Source organism: Procambarus clarkii, chromosome 46, assembly GCF_040958095.1.
Source record: "Procambarus clarkii isolate CNS0578487 chromosome 46, FALCON_Pclarkii_2.0, whole genome shotgun sequence".
NCBI lineage: Eukaryota > Metazoa > Arthropoda > Malacostraca > Decapoda > Cambaridae > Procambarus > Procambarus clarkii.
The window spans coordinates 28,635,446-28,645,592 of NC_091195.1; the positions used below are offsets into that span (position 1 = coordinate 28,635,446).

The 10,147-nt window shown below is 51.3% G+C and overlaps 1 protein-coding gene across 1 annotated transcript in view; it reads left to right on the forward strand.

The window, feature by feature from the left end:
* Window positions 1–1,900: 1,900 nt before the first annotated feature.
* Window positions 1,901–10,147, forward strand: part of LOC138350590 (uncharacterized) — a 189,249-nt gene continuing 181,002 nt past the window's right edge. The window contains exon 1 of the mRNA XM_069301613.1: window positions 1,901–2,159. The gene's annotated coding sequence lies outside the window, so the exon portion shown is untranslated. The remainder of the gene's footprint in view (window positions 2,160–10,147) is intronic.

A 10,147-nucleotide genomic window follows, 5' to 3' on the forward strand; every position in this document is an offset into this window, starting at 1 on the left:
AAGAGAGAGAATAGTTAACCAGGAACCACTGGAAGAGTGAATCTCCCCTTGGACACTAAAGGAAGGAGCAAAAACACTGTGCCTGCCACTCTCCATAGTGTATAACAAATCACTGGCAACAGGGAAACTGCCAGTAATTTGGAAAACAGCTAATGTAGTCCCGATATAAAAGAAAGGGGATAGACAGGAGGCACTGAACTACAGGCCAGTGTCCCTAACCTGCATACCATGCAAGCTGATGGAGAAGATTGTGCAAAGAAAGCTAGTGGAACATCTCAAGCGAAAGAACTTTGTAACACAGCATCAACATGGGTTCAGGGATGGCAAGTCCTGCCTCACAGGATTAATTGAATTCTATGACCAGGCAACAAAAATCAGGCAAGAAAGAGAGGGGTGGGCAGACTGCATATTTTTGGATTGCCAGAAAGCATTTGAGACAGTACCACACAGGAGGCTAGTGAAAAAGCTGGAGATGCAGGCTGGAGTGAAGGGAAGGTACTCCGTTGGGTAAGGGAGTACCTAAGCAACAGAAGACAACAAGTCAGTGTGAGGGGTGAGGTCTCAGATTGGCGAGACGTTACGAGTGGAGTCCCGCAGGGGTCAGTCCTTGGACCTATACTGTTTCTGATATATGTAAATGATCTCCCAGAGGGTATAATAGACTCGTTTCTCTCAATGTTTGCTGACAATGCAATAATTATGAGGAAGACTGAAACAGAGGATGATAGTAGGAGGCTACAAGATGACCTAGACAGACTGAATGAATAGTCCAACAAATGGCTGTTAAAGTTCAACCCGAGTAAATGCAAAGTAATGAAACTAGGCAGTGGAAACAGGAGGCCAGACACCGGATACAGAAGAGGAGATGAAGTACTTCATGAAACCGACAGAGAGAAAGATCTAGGAGTTGATATCACACCAAACCTGTCTCCTGAAGCCCACGTAAAAAGAATAACATCTGCGGCATATGCGAGGCTGGCTAACATCAGAACAGCATTCAGGAACCTGTGTAAGGAATCATTCAGAATCTTGTACACCACATATGTAAGACCAATCCTGGAGTATGCGGCCCCAGCATGGAGTCCGTACCTTGTCAAGCACAAGACGAAGCTGGAAAAAGTCCAAAGGTATGCCACTAGAATAGTCCCAGAACTAAGAGGCATGAGTTACTAGGAAAGGCTGAGGGAAATGCACCTTACGACCCTGGAGGACAGAAGAGTAAGGGGAGACATGATCACAACCTACAAAATCCTCAGAGGAATCGACCGGGTAAACAAGGATAAACTATTCAACACTGGCGGGACGCGAACAAGGGGACACAGGTGGAGACTGAGTACCCACATGAGCCACAGGGACGTAAGAAGGAACTTTTTCAGTGCAGAGTAGTTAACAGGTGGAATGCATTAGGCAGTGATGTGGTGGAGGCTGACTCCATACACAGTTTCAAGTGTAGATATGATAGAGCCCAATAGGCTCAGGAATCTGTACACCAGTTGATTGACAGTTGAGAGGCGGGACCAAAGAACCAAAGCTCAACCCCCGCAAGCACAAATAGGTGAGTGCAAATAGAATAGTACACACACACACACACACACACGCCCCAAACCCCCCCCCCCCCCCCCCACACACACACACACACACACACACACACACTTGCCCCTTTCACACACACTTACACCCGCCTCTCTCACACACACACCCGGTCGGGCGTGCGTGTGTGAGGGGCGTGTGTGTGTGTATGTGTGTGTGTGTGTGTGTGTGTGTGTGTGTGTGTGTGTGTGTGTGTGTGTGTGTGTGTGTGTGTATGAAGGGGGGGGTGCCTGGGGGTGCGTGTGTGGGGGGTGAGTCAGCCAGACGTCAGAGGGCCGGAATAGCTCAACCCTCCACCAAATATAAAAGCATTACTCCGACAGTGTCAGCCAGTGAGGCCGTGGGTCCACCTCTCTACCCGGCGGGCGCGCCCCACACCTCCAGTAGCGCCCACACCGCGCCCCACACCTCCCGTAGCGCCCACACCGCGCCCCACACCCCGCCCCAACACCCACACCCAGCCGCAGCCTCCTGACGAAGACCCGGGACCGGACACAGTAACACCAGCGCCTTGGGAGAGTCATACATCGATCCTGGTGATAGCCAGCCGGAGGACACCACTACCACAGGTAAACTCACTGTCCGGTGTCCTAGTATACCAGTCTCGTGCCGTATACCCACTCCTAGCATCAGCATACCCACTCCTAGCATCAGTATACCCACTTCTAGCATCAGCATACCCACTCCTAGCATCAGTATACCCACTCCTAGCATCAGTATCCTGCAGTATACAGGTCCCTGCTGTGTCCACCACCTCGCCTCCTGCCCATGTTTACCTCGTGTTATACGACATTCCGCGAATTCTGATGATCCAACCGGGAAAAATATATTTACTTAAGCAATCTGTATCTTAGAGAAGTCTCCCCCCAGAGAGGGTCGGGGCTGTAAGAGGCTCACGGTACAGCGTGCACAGTTACAGTGTGTGTGAGGTGTTACTGTGTATCAGGGGGAGGATCAGGGCATAAATATGGGGGTGTAGCACATAGCGGAGAGCCTTAAAATAACCGGCCCCCACATACCCTCGTTATAGTGACTCACCCATCCTCACTGGTATGCCAGATGACCGTTTTCTGTGAGACGCCCTGGCCGACTACGGTGATGTCCCTGGCCGACTACGGTGATGTCCCTGGCCGACTACGGTGATGTCCCTGGCCGACTACGGTGATGTCCCTGGCCGACTACGGTGATGTCTCTGGCCGACTACGGTGATGTCCCCTGGCCGACTACGGTGATGTCCCCTGGCCGACTACGGTGATGTCCCTGGCCGACTACGGTGATGTCCCTGGCCGACTACGGTGATGTCCCTGGCTGACTACGGTGATGTCTCTGGCCGACTACGGTGATGTCCCCTGGCCGACTACGGTGATGTCCCCTGGCCGACTACGGTGATGTCCCTGGCCGACTACGGTGATGTCCCTGGCCGACTACGGTGATGTCCCTGGCCGACTACGGTGATGTCCCTGGCCGACTACGGTGATGTCCCTGGCCGACTACGGTGATGTCCCTGGCCGACTACGGTGATGTCCCTGGCCGACTATGGTGATGTCCCTGGCCGACTACGGTGATGTCCCTGGCCGACTACGGTGATGTCCCTGGCCGACTACGGTGATGTCCCTGGCCGACTACGGTGATGTCCCTGGCCGACTACGGTGATGTCCCTGGCCGACTACGGTGATGTCCCCTGGCCGACTACGGTGATGTCCCTGGCCGACTACGGTGATGTCCCTGGCCGACTACGGTGATGTCCCTGGCCGACTACGGTGATGTCCCTGGCCGACTACGGTGATGTCCCTGGCCGACTACGGTGATGTCCCTGGCCGACTACGGTGATGTCCCTGGCCGACTACGGTGATGTCCCTGGCCGACTACGGTGATGTCCCAGGCCGACTACGGTGATGTTCCTGGCCGACTACGGTGATGTCCCTGGCCAACTACGGTGATGTCCCCTGGCCGACTACGGTGATGTCCCCAGGCCGACTACGGTGATGTCCCAGGCCGACTACGGTGATGTCCCAGGCCGACTACGGTGATGTCCCTGGCCGACTACGGTGATGTCCCCTGGCCGACTACGGTGATGTCCCTGGCCGACTACGGTGATGTCCCTGGCCAACTACGGTGATGTCCCCTGGCCGACTACGGTGATGTCCCCTGGCCGACTACAGTGATGTCCCTGGCCGACTACGGTGATGTCCCCTGGCCGACTACGGTGATGTCCCCTGGCCGACTACGGTGATGCCCCCTGGCCGACTACGGTGATGTCCCCTGACCGACTACGGTGATGTCCCTGACCGACTACGGTGATGTCCCCTGGCCGACTACGGTGATGTCCCTGGCCGACTACGGTGATGTCCCCTGGCCGACTACGGTGATGTCCCCTGGCCGACTACAGTGATGTCCCTGACCGACTACGGTGATGTCCCCTGGCCGACTACGGTGATGTCCCCTGGCCGACTACGGTGATGTCCCTGGCCGACTACGGTGATGTCCTAGGCCGACTACGGTGATGTCCCTGACCGACTACGGTGATGTCCCCTGGCCGACTACGGTGATGTCCCTGGCCGACTACGGTGATGTCCCTGGCCGACTACGGTGATGTCCCTGGCCGACTACGGTGATGTCCCCTGGCCGACTACGGTGATGTCCCCTGGCCGACTACGGTGCTGTCCCTGGCCGACTACGGTGCTGTCCCTGGCCGACTACGGTGATGTCCCCTGACCGACTACGGTGATGTCCCCTGGCCGACTACGGTGATGTCCCCTGGCCGACTACGGTGATGTCCCCTGGCCGACTACGGTGATGTCCCCTGGCCGACTACGGTGATGTCCCCTGGCCGACTACGGTGATGTCCCCTGGCCGACTACGGTGATGTCCCTGGCCGACTACGGTGATGTCCCTGGCCGACTACGGTGTTGTCCCTGGCCGACTACGGTGTTGTCCCCTGGCCGACTACGGTGATGTCCCCTGGCCGACTACGGTGATGTCCCCTGACCGACTACGGTGATGTCCCCTGGCCGACTACGGTGATGTCCCCTGGCCGACTATGGTGATGTCCCCTGGCCGACTACGGTGATGTCCCTGGCCGACTACGGTGTTGTCCCTGGCCGACTACGGTGTTGTCCCCTGGCCGACTACGGTGTTGTCCCCTGGCCGACTACGGTGATGTCCCTGGCCGACTACGGTGGTCCCTGGCCGACTACGGTGTTGTCCCCTGGCCGACTACGGTGATGTCCCCTGGCCGACTACGGTGATGTCCCCTGACCGACTACGGTGATGTCCCCTGGCCGACTACGGTGATGTCCCCTGGCCGACTACGGTGATGTCCCCTGGCCGACTACGGTGATGTCCCTGGCCGACTACGGTGTTGTCCCTGGCCGACTACGGTGTTGTGCCCTGGCCGACTACGGTGATGTCCCTGGCCGACTACGGTGGTCCCTGGCCGACTACAGTGATGTCCCTGGCCGACTACGGTGTTGTCCCAGGCCGACTACGGTGTTGTCCCCTGGCCGACTACGGTGATGTCCCTGGCCGACTACGGTGATGTCCCTGGCCGACTACGGTGATGTCCCCTGGCCCTTTCTGTAGTTCCTTGCAGTGGTTCCTTGATGTTGTTCCTTGCAGTGGTTCCTTGTTGTGGTTCCCGGGGATCAAGGTCCCCACGGCCCGGTCCCTGACCAAGCCTCCTTCACACACAGCAAGGACACAGTCGGTGACCTAAAGTCTCATACTGTCTTCATTTTATAATATAGACACCAGTGTTGTGGGCTTATTAAAGCTCTCTATTCATTAATTGTCCATTGTATCTTTGCCAGAGACTAACACAGTGTCTTGGCTCTTTCTTTTAATCTCTCAGGGGTATAGAATATCTCTGATGATTCCTTCAATAGGAGTATAGAATCTCTTCGCTTTCCTTCAATATCCATCATTTTCTTTGGTATCAACTATTCGGAAACATACGAGTTCTTCACAGATGTTGCTGTCACTCTCTGTGAACATACGAGTTCTTCACAGATCTCGCTGTCACTCTCTGTGAACATACGAGTTCTTCACAGATGTTGCTGTCACTCTCTGTGAACATACGAGTTCTTCACAGATCTCGCTGTCACTCTCTGTGAACATACGAGTTCTTCACAGATGTCGCTGTCACTCTCTGTGAACATACGAGTTCTTCACAGATCTCGCTGTCACACCCTGTGAACATACGAGTTCTTCACAGATGTCGCTGTCACTCCCTGTGAACATACGAGTTCTTCACAGATCTCGCTGTCACTCCCTGTGAACATACGAGTTCTTCACAGATCTCGCTGTCACTCCCTGTGAACATACGAGTTCTTCACAGATGTCGCTGTCACTCTCTGTGAACATACGAGTTCTTCACAGATCTCACTGTCACTCCCTGTGAACATACGAGTTCTTCACAGATGTCGCTGTCACTCTCTGTGAACATACGAGTTCTTCACAGATCTCGCTGTCACTCCCTGTGAACATACGAGTTCTTCACAGATGTCGCTGTCACTCTCTGTGAACATACGAGTTCTTCACAGATCTCGCTGTCACTCCCTGTGAACATACGAGTTCTTCACAGATCTCGCTGTCACTCCCTGTGAACATACGAGTTCTTCACAGATCTCGCTGTCACTCCCTGTGAACATACGAGTTCTTCACAGATCTCGCTGTCACTCCCTGTGAACATACGAGTTTTTCACAGATGTCGCTGTCATTCTCTGTGAACATACGAGTTCTTCACAGATCTCGCTGTCACTCTCTGTGAACATACGAGTTCTTCACAGATCTCGCTGTCACTCTCTGTGAAGACGGTATTTTATATTTTGGCTTTAGTACCGTGTAATATACACACCGGCTCCCTCATGAGGTCAGCGTCTGACGTTGTATAATGTCTTCGTGTTCCACTTGGGTATCGTCCGAGGCTCACGTGTTGATACTTCTCCGTCGGGAGGCTTCAGGGTGCTGGGGGGCTACGTGCTCCACCACTGAGGTAGTCCGCTCCTTCTGTAATACCTCCGTTATACTCGGCTTCTTGCTGCCCCATGAAGCCGAATTTTCCTGAAATATTTTATTTCTCAGTTTTTCATATAAAGGGGAAGGAAACTATCAGGGGAAAGTGCCAAGCTATTATTGCTATATAGCACTGGGAAGGGGTCAGGATAAGGATTAGGGATGGGACGGGGGGAAGGAATGGTGCCCAACCACTTTTCTTTTGGAATGATACAGGTTTCCATTACATTATTTAGGATTTTTTTTAATTTGATTCGAAACTAACATTGAAATTTGATCAAATCGACCCTAACCTATCCTAACTCTCCGTAATTTACGTTCTTAATATAATTGGGTCTTTTCCAACAATAGTAACCTGTAAAAAAAATATTTGAAAATAACAAAAACCATTCGGCCTGTTAGGCATCCCAGGCGGTGTGGGAGTGCAGCCCGTCCCCCAAAAATGGGGTGGTAAATGTAAGGAGACAAATAAGTACAATTATGTACTATTCATAGCAGTTAGGAATTGTACTTATTTTCACTTAGTATTAAATCGTACTGTCAAATATATTGTGAATATTTGAGTTTACCTGAAAAGCTGAATAGAAAACCACAACCTCACCTAACCCTCTTAGTTTTTGAAGATAATAATATTATTGCTTCTTAATTACAATTAGTACTTAACCTATAGCTATATTGATATTACAGTTTTATAAAACTAATAAAACAAAACTAAAATATATCAATAAATTGTAAAGAAACTCAGGATATTTTAAAATTTTGTATAAAATCTGTATTGTTTAATTAACCAGAAAAAGAAATTCCTGATATTTAAAACTTGTGTTTTGCTAATCGAGGGAGTGACACTTGCGTTTCCGCATCAGACCAGAGAGAATGGAGGCATGACTCCGTGATAGCCTGGTTAAGCGTGAGTCTTCAGCGTATGTCCCACCTTGGCCCACTTGTCAGCTGGCCTCCGCCCCACCACTCTCTCCTGCAACATCTGAGCTACAGTTCTAGGGCCCCGCCTTTCCTCTGCGAGTTATGAGGTTAGGTTGGATATAGATCGTTAGGTTATATAGGGTCAAACAAGGCAGTGTTCTTAGTCTAATTTTCTTGTCCAATATCAGTTTGTTGTCTTTGTGCAGTCTCATTGTTAAACAGCTCTATTTAGCACTAGAGCTGACTGTAACAGAGGCAGCTCTAAGGCCTCTACGTAGCACTAGAGCTGACTGTAACAGAGGCAGCACTAAGGCCTCTACGTAGCACTAGAGCTGACTGTGACAGAGGCAGCACTAAGGCCTCTACGTAGCACTAGAGCTGACTGTGACAGAGGCAGCACTAAGGCCTCTATGTAGCACTAGAGCTGACTGTAACAGAGGCAGCACTAAGGCCTCTACGTAGCACTAGAGCTGACTGTGACAGAGGCAGCACTAAGGCCTCTATGTAGCACTAGAGCTGACTGTAACAGAGGCAGCACTAAGGCCTCTACGTAGCACTAGAGCTGACTGTGACATAGGTAGTACAAAGGCCTCTATGTAGCACTAAAGGTGACTGTAACAGAGGCAGCACTGAGGCCTCTATGAAGCACTAGAGCTGACTGTGACAGAGGCAGCACTAAGGCCTGGTTGATACCTGGTTGATGGGGTTCTGGGAGTTGTTCTACTCCCCAAGCCCGGCCCGAGGCCAGGCTTGACTTGTGAGAGTTTGGTCCACCAGGCTGTTGCTTGGAGCGGCCCGCAGGCCCACATATACCTGGTTGATGGGGTTCTGGGAGTTCTTCTACTCCCCAAGCCCGGCCCGAGGCCAGGCTTGACTTGTGAGAGTTTGGTCCACCAGGCTGTTGCTTGGAGCGGCCCGCAGGCCCACATACCCACCACAGCCCGGTTGGTCCGGCACTCCTTGGAGGAATAAATCTAGTTTCCTCTTGAAAATGTCCACGGTTGTTCCGGCAATATTTCTTATGCTCGCTGGGAGGACGTTGAACAACCGCGGACCCCTGATGTTTATACAGAGTTCTCTGATTGTGCCTATGGCACCTCTGCTCTTCATTGGTTCTATTCTACATTTTCTTCCATGTCGTTCACTCCAGTACGTTGTTATTTTACTGTGTAGATTTGGTACTTGGCCCTCCAGTATCTTCCAGGTGTATATTATTTGATATCTCTCTCGTCTTCTTTCTAGTGAGTACATTTGGAGGGCTTTGAGACGATCCCAATAATTTAGGTGCTTTATTGCATCTATGCGTGCCGTATATGTTCTCTGTATTCCCTCTACGGCCTCTACGTAGCACTAGAGCTGACTGTAACAGAGGCAGCACTAATGCCTCTATTTAGCACTAGAGCTGACTGTGATAGAGGCAGCTCTAAGGCCTCTACGTAGCACTAGAGCTGACTGTAACAGAGGCAGCACTAATGCCTCTATGTAGCACTAGAGCTGACTGTGACAGAGGCAGCACTAAGGCCTCTACGTAGCACTAGAGCTGACTGTAACAGAGGCAGCACTAATGCCTCTATGTAGCACTAGAGCTGACTGTAACAGAGGCAGCACTAAGGCCTCTATGTAGCACTAGAGCTGACTGTAACAGAGGCAGCTCTAAGGCCTCTATGTAGCATAGAGCTGACTGTAACAGAGGCAGCACTAAGGCCTCTATGTAGCACTTGAGCTGACTGTAACAGAGGCAGCACTAAGGCCTCTACGTAACACTAGAGCTGACTGTAACAGAGGCAGCACTAAGGCCTCTATGTAGCACTAGAGCTGACTGTAACAGAGGCAGCACTAAGGCCTCTACGTAACACTAGAGCTGACTGTAACAGAGGCAGCACTGAGGCCTCTACGTAACACTAGAGCTGACTGTAACAGAGGCAGCACTGAGGCCTCTACGTAGCACTAGAGCTGACTGTAACAGAGGCAGCACTGAGGCCTCTACGTAACACTAGAGCTGACTGTAACAGAGGCAGCACTAAGGCCTCTACGTAACACTAGAGCTGACTGTAACAGAGGCAGCACTGAGGCCTCTACGTAACACTAGAGCTGACTGTAACAGAGGCAGCACTAAGGCCTCTACGTAACACTAGAGCTGACTGTAACAGAGGCAGCACTGAGGCCTCTACGTAACACTAGAGCTGACTGTAACAGAGGCAGCTCTAAGGCCTCTACGTAGCACTAGAGCTGACTGTAACAGAGGCAGCACTGAGGCCTTTCCTGTTATGCTGATCTAATTCTACGTCCACCCACCAAAAACGCCATGAAAAACGTAATATAAATATGTGAAAGATATAGTATTCAGTTCAACCTAACATTCAATACTCTCAAATGTTCTGTGGTTGATTCTAACTCAAATTACTCGTTCTATCCACATCTCAGTCTATAAACACTATGCTGAGAGTTCAGACTAACATTCTAAAATGCATCTGGACTTATCATGTCTTCCAAAAGCCTCACTTCTCAAATTTTCTGATTTACAGTCTGGGTTGTACATAGGCCTCGAGGCTACAATTGTTATGAGTGAATTTGGTCAACTGGAGACCTGGTCGAAAATAACATTGATTAACAAGCAATGTCT